This window comes from Ovis aries, chromosome 9 (genome assembly GCF_016772045.2).
Source record: "Ovis aries strain OAR_USU_Benz2616 breed Rambouillet chromosome 9, ARS-UI_Ramb_v3.0, whole genome shotgun sequence".
Taxonomy (NCBI): Eukaryota; Metazoa; Chordata; class Mammalia; order Artiodactyla; family Bovidae; genus Ovis; species Ovis aries.
Genome location: NC_056062.1, coordinates 60,601,430 through 60,614,673, shown reverse-complemented (window position 1 = coordinate 60,614,673; position 13,244 = coordinate 60,601,430). Strand labels below are relative to the sequence as shown.

The window sequence follows — 13,244 nt, the reverse complement described above, 5'->3', positions numbered from 1 at the left end:
GACCCTGTACTAAGTCCAAATCCAATTACTATTGAGCATTCTTGTTCATGTTGCAATTTTTTCCCTTTTCCTTAGCATCCATAATAACCATCAGTTGCAAGTTTATGCATCTTGTCATGTTATATCTACCATCTATTTAGAAGTCACACTGAATTTCAGTCCAGCAGAGTAGGCCATTTGGTTTGCCTATAAAACTTCTAATTAGCAGAAGTGAAGTTTATTCATTTAATCATGAGTTTACTAATGGAATTTACTTTAAATGTATTAATCTTATTAAAAATGAAGCCACATGGGTGAACTAAGGGAGATAGGAAGCCCTTAGGAATTTTAGGATAGAATAATAAAATGATTTGGGCTTCCCTGGTGGTTCATCAGTAAAGAATCTGCCTGCAGTGTAGGAGACGCAGGAGACACAGGTTCAATCCTGGGTAGAGAAGATCCCTGGAGGAGGGCATGGCAACCCACTCCAGTATTCTTGCCTAGGAAATCCCATGGACAGAGGGGCGTGGCTGGCTGCAGTCCATAGCGTCACAAAGAGACATGACTGAAGCGACTAAGCACACGTGCAATAAAATGATGTTAACTGTACATTAAAAGGTTCTGTCTGGAAATTGTGTGGAAAAACAACCTGAGCAATACAAAATGGAAGATGGGAGAGCATTTGAAAGCATATTGGAAGATACTGAGAAGATACAGTTTGCGTTAAGTTAGAGGTGGTCAGATTTTGGATATATTTTTAAGAAGAGCTAACAATTTGCTGAAGAGCTGATGTAAGGTGAGAGAAAGAGGGAAGGCAAGGACACCTCCAGAGTTTTTAACCTGAACAATTAAAAGAATTTTAGTGACTGAGTTAGGACAACCTGAATGAATCTCAGTCTGATGAAATCCCATGACGGTATAAATACATTCGATTCCCATGGGGGATGGGAAATGAAGCCATGTGCTTTTGGAGCATACCATTATCTTAGTCATATTGTGTGTTTCAGTCAAAAAAGAATAAACTAGGTGTAGGGTAAGTGGTCCTGGAAGAGGAGCTGTCCACAGACTTTGTTGTTCAGTTGCTAAGTCACGTCCGACTCCTTGGGACCCCATGGACTGCAGTTCTCCAGGCTTCCTTGTCCTCCACTATCTCCCGAAGTTTGTTCAACTTCATGTCCATTGAGTTGGTGATGCTATCTAACTATCTTATACCCTGACACCCCCTTCTCCTAATCCACAGACTTAGAATTGGTGAAAAATAGAAGTTACACTAGGCAGGATACTTATGGTTACAAGTAACAGAAAACTGCCGTTTAAAAGACAGTTTATCAGGTCACACAAGTAAAAAGTTCAGGGGTACATTTAGCTTGTCTCATCTGACTCCAGGTACTTGACTTTATTCAGACCACTCTCTGATTCCATCTTTCACTTATGCTTTTGTTTCGGTTTTACTCTCAGGTAAGTGTTCTATACTTGGTGGCTTCCAGAATCTGCAGTTTCGAGATGGAACAGAGAAGAAATCACCTCTGCACACTGATATCTGTACATTAGAATTTATTAAATCGTCACTTGGATTATTTAATTCTCATCAAAGTTTGTATAAAAATATAGTATAACTTACTATCAACCCTGGGATTTCTTTGGAAGGAATGATGCTAAAGCTGAAACTCCAGTACTTTGGCCACCTCATGCGAAGAGTTGACTCATTGGAAAAGACTCTGATGCTGGGAGGGATTGGGGGCAGGAGGAGAAGGGGACGACAGAGGATGAGATGGCTGGATGGTATCACCGACTCGATGGATATGAGTTTGAGTAAACTCCGAGAGTTGGTGATAGACAGAGAAGCCTGGCGTGCTGCGATTCCTTGAGTCGCAGAGTCGGACACGACTGAGCAACTGAACTGAACTGTCTGATTTATTTTCCTTAGCATAATGCTTTCAGGGTCTGTCCATGTTGTCACAAATGGAACTTTCTCTTTCTTATGGCTGAGTAATATTCTGTGCATAGCTGACCCTTGAACATGATGGGATTGCACTACATGGGACCACTGATACAAGGATCTTCTTCAATAAATATAACTACAGTACTACACAATCTGTAATTGGTTGAATTTGTAGATGCAGAGTTGTGGCTGTCGAGGGATGACTGTAAAGTTATGCATGGATTTTTGACTGGGGAGGTAGTACATCAATGCCTCTAAACCCTCACATTGTTTAAAAGTCAACTGTGTCTGTATATAGAATATTAATATGTGCTTCTTCTCGACTTATGCTTAATTTGTTATGTATTTTGGCAATTATGAATAGTGCTGCACTGAACATGGGGTTGCAGATAACTGTTTGATATCCTGTTCTCATTTTCTTTGAGTATATATCCATAAGTGAAATTTCTGGATCATATGGTAGTTCTAATTTTAATTTTTTGAGAAACCTCCATGATGTTTTCCACTGTGACTGAACCAATTTGCATTTTTATCAATGGTACACAAGGGTTCCTTTTTCTCCACACCCTGACTCAACACGTTCCTTATCTTTCGTCTTTGTGATGATAGCCATTCTAACAGGTGTGAAGTGATGTCTCATTGTGGTTTTGATTTGCATTTCTTTGATAAATAGAGATGCTGAACACGTTAAAATGTACCTCATGGCCCTTTGGTTATTGTCTTTGGGAAAATGTCTGTTTCCTTTGCCAGTTTTAAAGTCAGATTATTTTTGCTAAGTTGTATGAATTATTTATATATTTTGGAACTTAACCTCTGCTGTGATATGATTTGCAAATATTGTCTTCCATTTTGTGCATTGCCTTTTCATTTTTTGGTGGTCTGTCCTACTGTGCAGAAGTTTTTTAGTTTGATATATACACTTACTAATTTATGCTTGTGTTGCTTTTGTTTTCATGTTATATCTTAAAGATCACTGCCAAGACCAATGTCAAGGAGCTTCTTTCCTGTGTTTTCTTCCACATGTTTTACAGTATCAGGTCTTTGTGTCTTTAATCCATTTTGAGTTAATTTTGTGAGTTGGGGGTCAGATTTCATTCTTCTGAATGTGCTTATCTAGTTTTTTCAACAGTTATTGACGAGACTATCCTTTCCCCATCCTTAGCTTCCTTGTCAAATATTAGTTGAGTGTAAAGGGGTTTATTTCTGTGTTCTCGACTCTGTTACATTAATCTATGTGTCTGTTTAGTAGCCGGTGTTGTACTTTTTTTTTAATTACTGTAACTTAATATCACAATAATACAGTTTGAAATCAGGAAATGTGAGCCTCCAGCTTTGTTTTTCAGTTAGTTGAAATTGAAAAATGCTGGGTCTTCGTTGCTGTGCATGGGCTTCCTCTAGTTGTGGTGAGTGGGGATTACTCTCTAGTTGCAGTGCATGGCTTCTCATTGAAGGCTTTTCTTGTTGTGAAGCACAGGCTCCAGGCGCACAGCCTTCAGTAGTTGCAGTGAATGGGTTCAGTGGTTTTGGCTCACAGGCTCAGTTCTATGATATGTGGAATCTTCCTGCACCAGGGATCAAACCCATACCCCTTGCACTGGTAGGTGGATTCTTATCTACTGTATCATCAGGGAAGTCTTTGTTTTTCTTTTTCATGATTGAGTTGGCTATTTGGGGTCTTTTGTGTTTCCATATATATTTTAGGATTGTTTTTTCTGTATCTGTGAAACATGCTATTGGAATTTTGACACAGATTGCACTGAATCTGTAGATGACTTTGGGTTGTATGGACATTTGAACAGTATTCATTCCTCTGACTCATGATCATTGGTTATTTGTATCTTCTATTTCTTTCATCAGAATCTTAGTTTCGGGACTTCCCTGGTAGTTCAGTGGTTAAGAATGTACCTGCCAATGCAGGGGACACAGGTTTGATTCCTGGTCCAAGAAGATCTCACATGTGATGGAGCAACTCAAGCCCTCAAGCCACAACTACTGAAGCCTGTGTGTCTAGAGTCCATGCTCTGTAACAAAAGAGGTCACTGCAGTGAGAAGCCTGCACGCTGCATTGAAGAGTAGTCCCTGTTCAGTGCAACTAGAGAAAACCCTTTAGCTGCATAGCAACGAAGACCTAGAGCAGCACATGCCCCCCTCCAAAAAAAAGCTTCATTTCCATTGTACAATGGTTAAAGTTTTTTTATATCTTTGGTTAAAGTTATTCCTAAGGATTTTATTGTTTTCCATGCAGTTGTGAATGGAAGCTTTTATTTCTTTTTTCAGATGTTTCATTATTAGTGTTTAGCAATGCAACTGATTTCTGAATGTTGAGTTTATATCCTGGAAATTTACTGAATTTATTAACTTCAACAGGTTTTTGGGTTGGGTTTTTAGGGTTTGCTATATAAGATTATACCACCTGCAAATAACAATATTATTTCTTTCTTTCTGATTTGGATGCCTTTTATGTCTTTATCTTGTCTAATTGCTCTAGCTATGACTTCAAGTACAATGTTGAATAGGAGTGGTGAGAGTGGACACCTTTGCTGTCTTTCTGATTTTAGAGGAAAGACTTTCGACCTTTCACTGTTAAGTGTAATGTGATCTGTGGGCTTGTCACATGCGACCTTTATGATGTTGTGGTATGTGCCTTATGTGTCTAATTTGTTGAGAGTTTTTAATCATAACAGGATGTTGTATTTTGTCAAATGCATTTTACACGTGTTTTGAGATGCTCATTTTGTTTTCATCTTCTGTTCTATTAATGTGTCTGTCACATTTTTCTGTGTATGTTCACTCATTTTCATCCCATGGACAAATCCTACTTGGTCATGATGTATAATCTTTTTAATGTGCTGTTGGATTAAGTTTGATAATATTTTGCTGAGAATTATTGTATCTATTGTGAAATAAAATTTATATTTTATGGCAAAATAAGAAAAATTTAAACATAAAATTTCTCTGCCCATTGGTCTCCTCTCTCCCTTCCATTGTGCACTGAGTATCTGCATCATGTATCAACCAAACCTCCACCTCAGCAGAAATACCTCCTCAACCATAAAGAGCAACATTTTCTTAGCATCACCAAGGCAACTCCTTAAAAGATAAGTCCTTTTTCATCTCCTAAGGGGTCACATGACCCACCACTTTGTACTTGGGAAAACTGTCAGTAGCATTTAATGTGCAGCCCACTGTCTGAAAAAACATACCTGACTGTGCTTGGACTTTTAATGGACAGAAGAGTTCTCAGAACTTTCTGAGAGGCTGTTCCTGGATTATAATCCTCAACTTGACTAAAATATTTTTTCATATCTTTCAAGGTTGACTGATTCATTTTTATTTGATAGTATATTCATCAGAGATTTTAGCCTATAGTTTTCTTTTCCTGTGATGTCATTATCTCACTTTGATAGTGCTGACCTTCTAAAATGAGCTTGAAGTGAGCCCTTCTCTTTTGTTTGTGTGGTTTTTTTTTTGAAAGAGATTGTGAATGATTGTCATTAATTCACCAGAAACCCTCTGGTCATGGGGTTTTCTGTATTGGGAGATTTTGATTGCAGATTTAATCTCCTTACTAGTTATTGTAAGATTACATGATTTAGTCTTTGTAAATTGTTTGTTTCTAGAAATTTATTCATTTCACTAGGCCTTTAGTTGTCCACAGTAGTTCATTATGATCCTTTGTATTTGTGTAGTATCAGTTGTGATGTCTCCTCTTTCATTTCTGATTTTGAATCTTAGAGTAGGTAAAGTTTTGTCCATTTTTCTTATTTTGGGGAAAAAAACCAGCTGTTTTTGTTGATTTTTTAAAAAAAATTGTCCTCTGGATTCTATTTCATTTATTTCTGCTCAGATATTCTTTTCTTCCTTTGGCTTACTTTGGACTTTTTTTCTTTTTCTGATTTATGGTGTAAAGTTAGATTGTTTACGATTCTGATTTTCTTAATATATATGTTTACTGCTATAAACGTCCAGAACATTTTTGCAGCATCCTGTAAGTTTTGGGATATTCTGTTTCCGCTTTTGTTTTGAGATAGTTTTTTATTTTCCTTTGATTTCTTTTTGACTCATGGGTTGTTCAACAGTATAGTGTTTAATTTCCACATTTTTGTAGATTTTTTAGGATTCCTCTTGTTACTTATTTCTATTTTTATATTGTTGTGGTCAGAAAAGATACTTGGTATGATTTCAGTCTTAACTTTGCTATGACTTGTTTTGTGGCCCTTTATATCATATCCTGGGGCTTTTTCCGTGTGCACTAGAGAATAATGCATATTCTGCTTCCATGAGACAGAATTTCCATAAATGTCTGGTCGGCCCATTTAGTCTAATGTATGGTTCAAATTCAACATTTCCTTGTTTATTTTCTGTCAGCATGATCTGTTCATTGTTGAGAGTGAGGTATTGAAGTTCCCCACTATTACTGTCTATTTTCCCCCTGAGATCTGTTAGTGTTTGCTTAAATTTATTTTGGTGCTTCAGTGTTGGGTGTCTATAATTGCTCTATCTTCTTGATTAATTGGCTCCTTTATCATTATGTATTGACCTTCTCTGTCTCTTTTTACTATTTTTTTGGCTTACAGTCTGTGTTGTCTGATTTAAATACAGCTACCCCTGCTTTCTTTTGGTTTCCACTTGCATGAAATCTATTCGTACATCGCTTTACTCTGAGACTCTGAGCTGAAGTGACTCTCTTATATGAAACATATATGTGCATGCTCAGTCATGTCCAGCTCTTTGTGACGCCATGGATTGTAGCCTGACAGGTTTCTCTGTCCATGGGATTATCCCAGCAAGAATACTGAAGTGGGTTGCCATTTCCTCCTCCAGGGGATCTTCCTGATCCAGGGATCAAACCTGCATCTCCTGCATTGGCAGGCATATTCTTTATCGCTAAGCCACCTGGGAAACCCCATGAAGCATACAGTTGAGTTTTTAAAAAAATCCATCCACCCAGTCAGTGCTTTTTGATTGGTTCTCTTTGAAGTTATTATTGACATGTGAGGACTTGCTAACGCCTCTGGTTGTTTTGCATTTCCATTCTCCCCTCTCTGTTTCTACGTAGCTTTGGCTTTTTTTCTTTTTCTCAATCACTTATTTCTTTGAAAAGCTTTATCATTTGTGCTGAGCTATATGTTAGAAATCGAACACTGGAAATATCTTAATAGTCTGATTCTTGGAAACTTTTTGGAAAATGCAAAGAAATTATAAAGAAGATTAGGTCTGCAATGTGTGTGTGGAGTTAAAGCATTCACAATTTAGGCTTGATTAATGGGAACCCCCACTTACAAAGCTGAATACTTTTAACTGGTGATCTTCCATGGCGATGTGTTGTTTCCTCTTTTATCTTCTGTGCATCAACTCTAGGATTATTCCATGTGGTTACTGTGAGACTTACGGAAGACATCTCATAGATAAAAGTCAATTTTAAGCTGATAGCAACTTAACTTTGTTTATAGAGGTTTCAGACTTTTACTTCTTCATTTTATTTTTTTATGTCAATTTTGGTATTATAATTATGCCTCTTTTAATATTGGTATTAGTTGTAATTATAGTAGCTATAATTATTTTTAGTATTCTTTTCCTTTGACTTTTAGACTGTGGCTAAGTGGTTAACATGCCATGCAGTTACAGAATTAGTTTTCTAAGTTTGACTTTATATTTACCTTTTCCAGTATATTGTGTACTTTTGTATGTTTTTAGGTCATGTCATTTCAACGTGAGCTCCTTTCAACATTTCTTACAGGTCTGGTGGTGATTGACTCCTTCAGCTTTTGTTTGCCTAGGAGTTTGTACTTCTCCATATATGAAGGATAACTTTGCCAGATAGAGTATTCTTGGCTGACAGTTCTTTTTTCTTAGAACATTAAGAATGTATCATTCCACTCTCTCCTGGATGGCTAGTTCTCTCCCAGGCCTGGGACGTTCTTTGCCGCTGTTTCTTTAAATCTGTCGCCTTCTCCCTCTCCTCCTTCTGGACCTTGATTATTCTGTTTTTGGCTGCGCAGTGGTCTTTGCTGCCGCTTGGGCTTTTCTCTAGCTGTAGAGAGGAGGGGCTACTCTCTAGTTGTGGTGTGTGGGTTTCTCATCGTGGTGGCTTCTCTTGTCGTGAAACACAGACTCTGGAGGCCTGAGCTTCAGCAGTTGCAGCACATGGGTTCAGTAGTAGTGACGCATGGGCTTAGTTGCTCTGCAGCATGTAGAATCTTCCTGGACTAGGGATTGAACTCATGTCCCCTGCATTGGGAGGCAGATTCTTATCCACTGCACCACCAGGGAAGTCCCTGGATTCTGATTATTCTAATATTTGTTCTTCAGTGTCGTCCCATAGATCATGAATGCCTTCTCTTTTTTCCATTCTTTTTCTTTATTCCTATAACTGGGTTATTCTTTATTTCCTATAACTGGGTTATTTTATAGTTATGGGTTACTCCTATAACTACAAAATTCCTATCCTCTACCTCACTTGTTGGTTTTCCAGGTGCTCTGCTCTACTGCAGATGTTCTAGCATTTTCCATTTCATTTATTAACTTCTTCGGCTCTAGAATTTCTGTTTGGTTCTTTTTTATGGTTTCTATTTCTGGTAAATATCTCATTTTGAACCTGTGTTTTTGCGCATATGTGTGTGTAATTTCATTGAATTGTCTTTCTGAGTTGGGTTATATTTTTCTTTTGGTAGCTCATTGAGTTTCTTCAGAACAGCTATTTTGAATTCTTTATCAATCATACTACAAAATTTCGTGTGTTGAGCTCTGTTATTAGAGGATTGTATTTATCTTTTGGTGATAACATATTTGCTTGAAACTTTATGTTCCTTATAGTTTTGCATTGCTGCTTTTGCATTTGAAGAAGCAAACACCTCTTTAAATCTGTGCTAGTTACCTTCAGATAGGTATTCAATTCCCTGGTGCTAGTATTTTCTGGGGTTTTCTCTGCCTTTGTGTGGGTACACCTGTTCTATTCATCTTGCTCCCTCTTGTGGCAGAATTCTTAAACGCTTATTTCTTTGCAGGTTCTTAACAATTCACTATGCTGGCTCCTGGAAACCTCTCTTGTTTTCTAAAAGCTCAAGCTATAATTTTCCCCTTGCCCACAGCCCCTTTGCTGTTTTCTAAGCACATTCACCATCTGCAGAGCTTCCTCTTGGAAGTGTGCAAGGAGCCGGCTGCAGAGTGGAGGGAGGTAGGTGGGCATGGGTTTAGCACTCTAGGTGTTGGGGGTGCCTGTGGACTTGGGTGGCTTCCCGGGTGGTGCTAGTGGTAAAGAACCCATCTGCCAGTGCAGCAGACATAAGAAACGTGGGTTCACGTCCTGGGTGGGGAAGATCCCCTGGAGAAGGGCATGGCAACCCACTCCAGTATTCTTGCCTGGAGAATCCCAGGAACAGAGGACTTGTAGGGAGCTCTCTGGCTGTGAGATTCCCAGAGGCTTCTGGGTGGGCTTCCTGCTGACTGTGTTCGCTTTAATGCCCCTTGACAGTCTTACTTGTCCCTCTGCTGATCTCCTCTCTCCTCTGAGACATGGACGTCCCACCTCAGTCCTCTTGGTGCCGCTGGAGACAGACAGGTTTCTTTAGCTGCGTCTTGCACCCCTGGGATAGCTGCGTTCTCGCTCACCACTCTCCTTTCTTCCTGTAGGGAGTTCACTTATTTCTGATAGGTAACCCCCATGTGGTGTTTGGGGTGGGGAGACTGGTGCTGGTCAGGTTCTTATTGTCTTGACTACATTCAGACACATTTTTTTCCTCAGATGAGGTACTGAAATCTTTCCTCAGGTACGCTGGACTAATACGTCTGCCTCTTTTTAAATCAAATTTATTTATTTATTTTTAAATGAAACAGAGATGAATATTTTTAATGATAAAAGGTACAGTTCACAAAGAAGATAAGACATCATAAACCGTTAGATACCTAACAATAAAGAAACAGAGATACATAAAGCAAATATCAGAAGAAATATAAGGGAAAAGAGAAAAAATATATAATATTTTATATTAAAAATTTAACTTTTCTATGAGACATATTTCTCTGAGAATATTCTATCAAGTGCAGAAAAAAGAATAGGAACATCTTGAATGATGTCATTAATAATTTAAATATGATACTTTTCTATTTATATTAGTAAAATGTCTCTCTTGACTGGGTTTCTGCCCTGTTCAGCCCTCTCCAGGCTTTTTCCTGACCACAAGACAGGAGTTGAGACAGATTTGCTGCTCAGCTGTTCCGCTCTGTAATGAGGTCTGTCTGCTTGTTACCAGATACAGGAACCCACTCCAGTATTCTTGCCTGAAGAATCCCATGGACAGAGGAGCCTGGTGGGCCATGATCCATAGGATTGCCAAGAGTCTGACAGGACTGAAGCGACCATAGCATAGGTGAGTGAGACCCCTCCTGGTTCCCTTGGCAAATGTTGCTGGATCTCATAGCTCTGTTCTAGGCGCTGTGGTTCATGGATGGATGACCAATTCCTTGTTGAAAAAGGGGAACGAAAGGAGGAATGCCTTATATACTGCAGTGGAATCTTTTTATATCCTATGCTCTCGAGATAATTACCACAGTCAAGGTTATTAACATATCCATTACCTTATGTAGTTAACGGTTTTTGTATGTGACAACAACTAAGATCTACTTTTTTTAGAAATTTAAGTATACAGTACAGTACTATTGAGTTGATAATATCACCATGCTGTATATTAGTCAGTCCTAAAGGAAATCAACTGTGAATATGCATTGGAAGGACTGATGGTGAGGCCCATACTTTGGCCACCTGATGTGAAGAGCTGATTCATTGGAAAAGACCCTGATGCTGGGAGAGATTGAGAGCAAGAGAAGAAGGGGTCAATAGAGGATGAGACGGTTGGATGGCATTATGGACTCAGTGGGCATGAGTTTGAACAAACTCTGGGAAATAGTGAAGAAAAGGGAAGCCTGGCGTGCTGCAGTCCATGGGGTCGCAAAGATTCGGACATGACTGAGCAATTGAACAACAACAATTTATTTACCCCATGTAACTAAAACTTTGTACCTTGTGACTAATGACCTCCTCGTTTTCCCCTCCCCCCTCTGCTTCTATGAATTTGACTTTTTTTTAAAATTTCACTTATTTATTTTTATTTTTTGGCTGCGCTGGGTCTGAATTTGACTATTTTTTTTTTAAACTTCACTTATTTTTATCTTTTGGCTGCGCCGGGTCTTCATTGCACACAGGTTTTTCTCTAGTAGCAGCAAGTGGACAGCACACTCTAGTTGCAGCGCGTGGATTCCTCACTGTGGTGGCTTCTCTTGTGGAGCACAGGCTCCAAGCGCTGGGGCTCAGTAGTCGCAGCCCGCGGGCCCCAGAGCTCGGGCTCAGCACGAGGGATCTTCCCAGACCACGGATGAAGCCATGTCCCCTGCATTGGCAGGTGAATTCTTAACCCTTGGACCTCCAAGGAAGTCCTGAATTTGACTATTTTAGATTCTGTATTTAAGTGGTACTAGATAGTACTAGTCTTTAAGTGTGGGACTTATTTTACTTAGCATAACGTCCTCCAGGTTCATTTCTGTTGTCACAAATAACAGAATTTCTTTTTTTTTTTTTTTTTTGAGGCTGAATGATGAATGATACTTCTGTGTTATATACACATCATATTTTCTTTGTCCACTCATCTGTCAGTGAAGGCTTCGGTTGTTCCACATCTTGGCTATTGTGAATAATGCTGCAGTGAACATGGGAGTTCAGGTATCACTTTGAGGTTCTGATTTCATCTCCTCTGGATTTATATCTCGAAGTGGGATTGCTGTATCATGGGGTAATTGTGTTTTTAATTTTCCATGACCTTCCATACTGTTTTCCATAATGCTTTACCAGTCTGCATTCCCACCAACAGTGTACAAGGGTCCCTTTTTCTACACATTTCCACATCCACAACTTCATCCAAATACCCTGTGCTTTACACAGAACCTGGTGTATAAAAGATACTTTACTTGCTGGATGACTATTAAAGGAGCGTTGTTAAACCTGCTACTCTGTTTGTTGTTATGTGATGTTGCTATGTTTTAAAACATTAGCCTGCAGTGTCAGTGGTGCCTTTTTGAGAATAATTAAAAAAAAATTTTTTTACTGAAGTTTGGCCGATTTACAATATTATGTTAATTTCTGCTGTACAAGCAGAGTGACATATATATATATTATATGGTTTATCACAGGATGCTGAATATAGTTCTTTGTGCTGTGCGTAAGTAGGACCTTGTTGCTTATCCATTTTCCATATAATAGTTTGTATCTGCTAACCCCAAACTCTCATGCTTCCCTCCCAAGCCCTCCTCTCCCTTGGCAACCCCAAGTCTATTCTCTGCCTGTGAGCCTGCTTCTGTTTCATAGATATGTTCATTTGTAGGACCTAATCATTTTATTCTGCAGCTGGGAAAGTACCCCAGCTCAGCTGACAGCACAGTAAGACCTTTTTCCTTGCTATCTGCATATGTGCACAGCTGCACGCAATGATGTCAGCCAGGGGTGCAATGAGCAATGCTGGCAGCCAAGGTCCGGAACAGCCGACTTTGCACAGAGTTAACAGAGAGAGAAAGGAATTGCAGGTCCAGGGAATGGCAGCAATGGAGGCTGTTTGTTTAGTTACTAAGTCATGTCTGACTCTTTTGTAACCCTATGGACTGTAGCTCACGAGGCTCCTCTGTCCATGGGATTTCCCAGGCAAGATTACTGGAGTGGGTTGCCATTTCCTTCTCCAGAGAATACTTCTTTTGGCCCCTAGAGGGAGCTCCATCCTCCTCTAGAGGTCCCCTCATCAACACTCTCCTCCATGATTTTGTTATTCCATTCCTAGAGATGGAGAAGGAAATGGCAACCCACTCCAGTACTTTTGCCTGGAAAATCCTACGGATGAAGGAGCCTGGTAGGCTACAGTCCACGGGGTCGCAAAGAGTCGGACACAACTGAGCAACTTTACTTCACATTCCTAGGGAGGGGCTTCCTTGGTGGCTCAGTGGTGAAACCTCATTGGCTGCCTGCCAGCATAGGAGCCATAGGAGCTACAGGAGACACAGGTCTGATCCCTGGGTCTGGAAGAAACCATGGAAGAGGAAATGGCAACCCAGTATTCTTGCCTGGAAAATGCCATGGAAAGAGGAGGCTGGCTGGCTACAATCCATAGAATCAAAGAGTCAGACGCAACCGAGCACACATACAAAAATAAAATTGTACCCTTAGCACCCAGCTGGGTGTGACATCTTCTTGGGCTTCCTGGGTGGCATTAGTGGTAAAGAACCTGCTTGCCAGTGTAGGAGACGTAAGATACATGGGTTCAATCCCTGGGTCAGAAAGATTCCC

The 13,244-nt window shown here is 39.7% G+C and overlaps 1 long non-coding RNA gene across 2 annotated transcripts in view; it reads left to right on the top strand.

The window, feature by feature from the left end:
• The window catches only part of LOC132657187 (uncharacterized), a 64,802-nt gene that overhangs the window by 13,257 nt on the left and 38,301 nt on the right, over nt 1-13,244 (top strand). The window contains exons 2-3 of one of the 2 annotated variants that reach the window (XR_009594982.1): nt 10,174-10,290; nt 11,504-11,919. This is a non-coding gene — a long non-coding RNA (uncharacterized LOC132657187). Of the gene's footprint in view, nt 1-10,173; nt 10,291-11,503; nt 11,920-13,244 lie in introns of those variants that run through there. The other variant, XR_009594981.1, reaches the window with a different exon arrangement.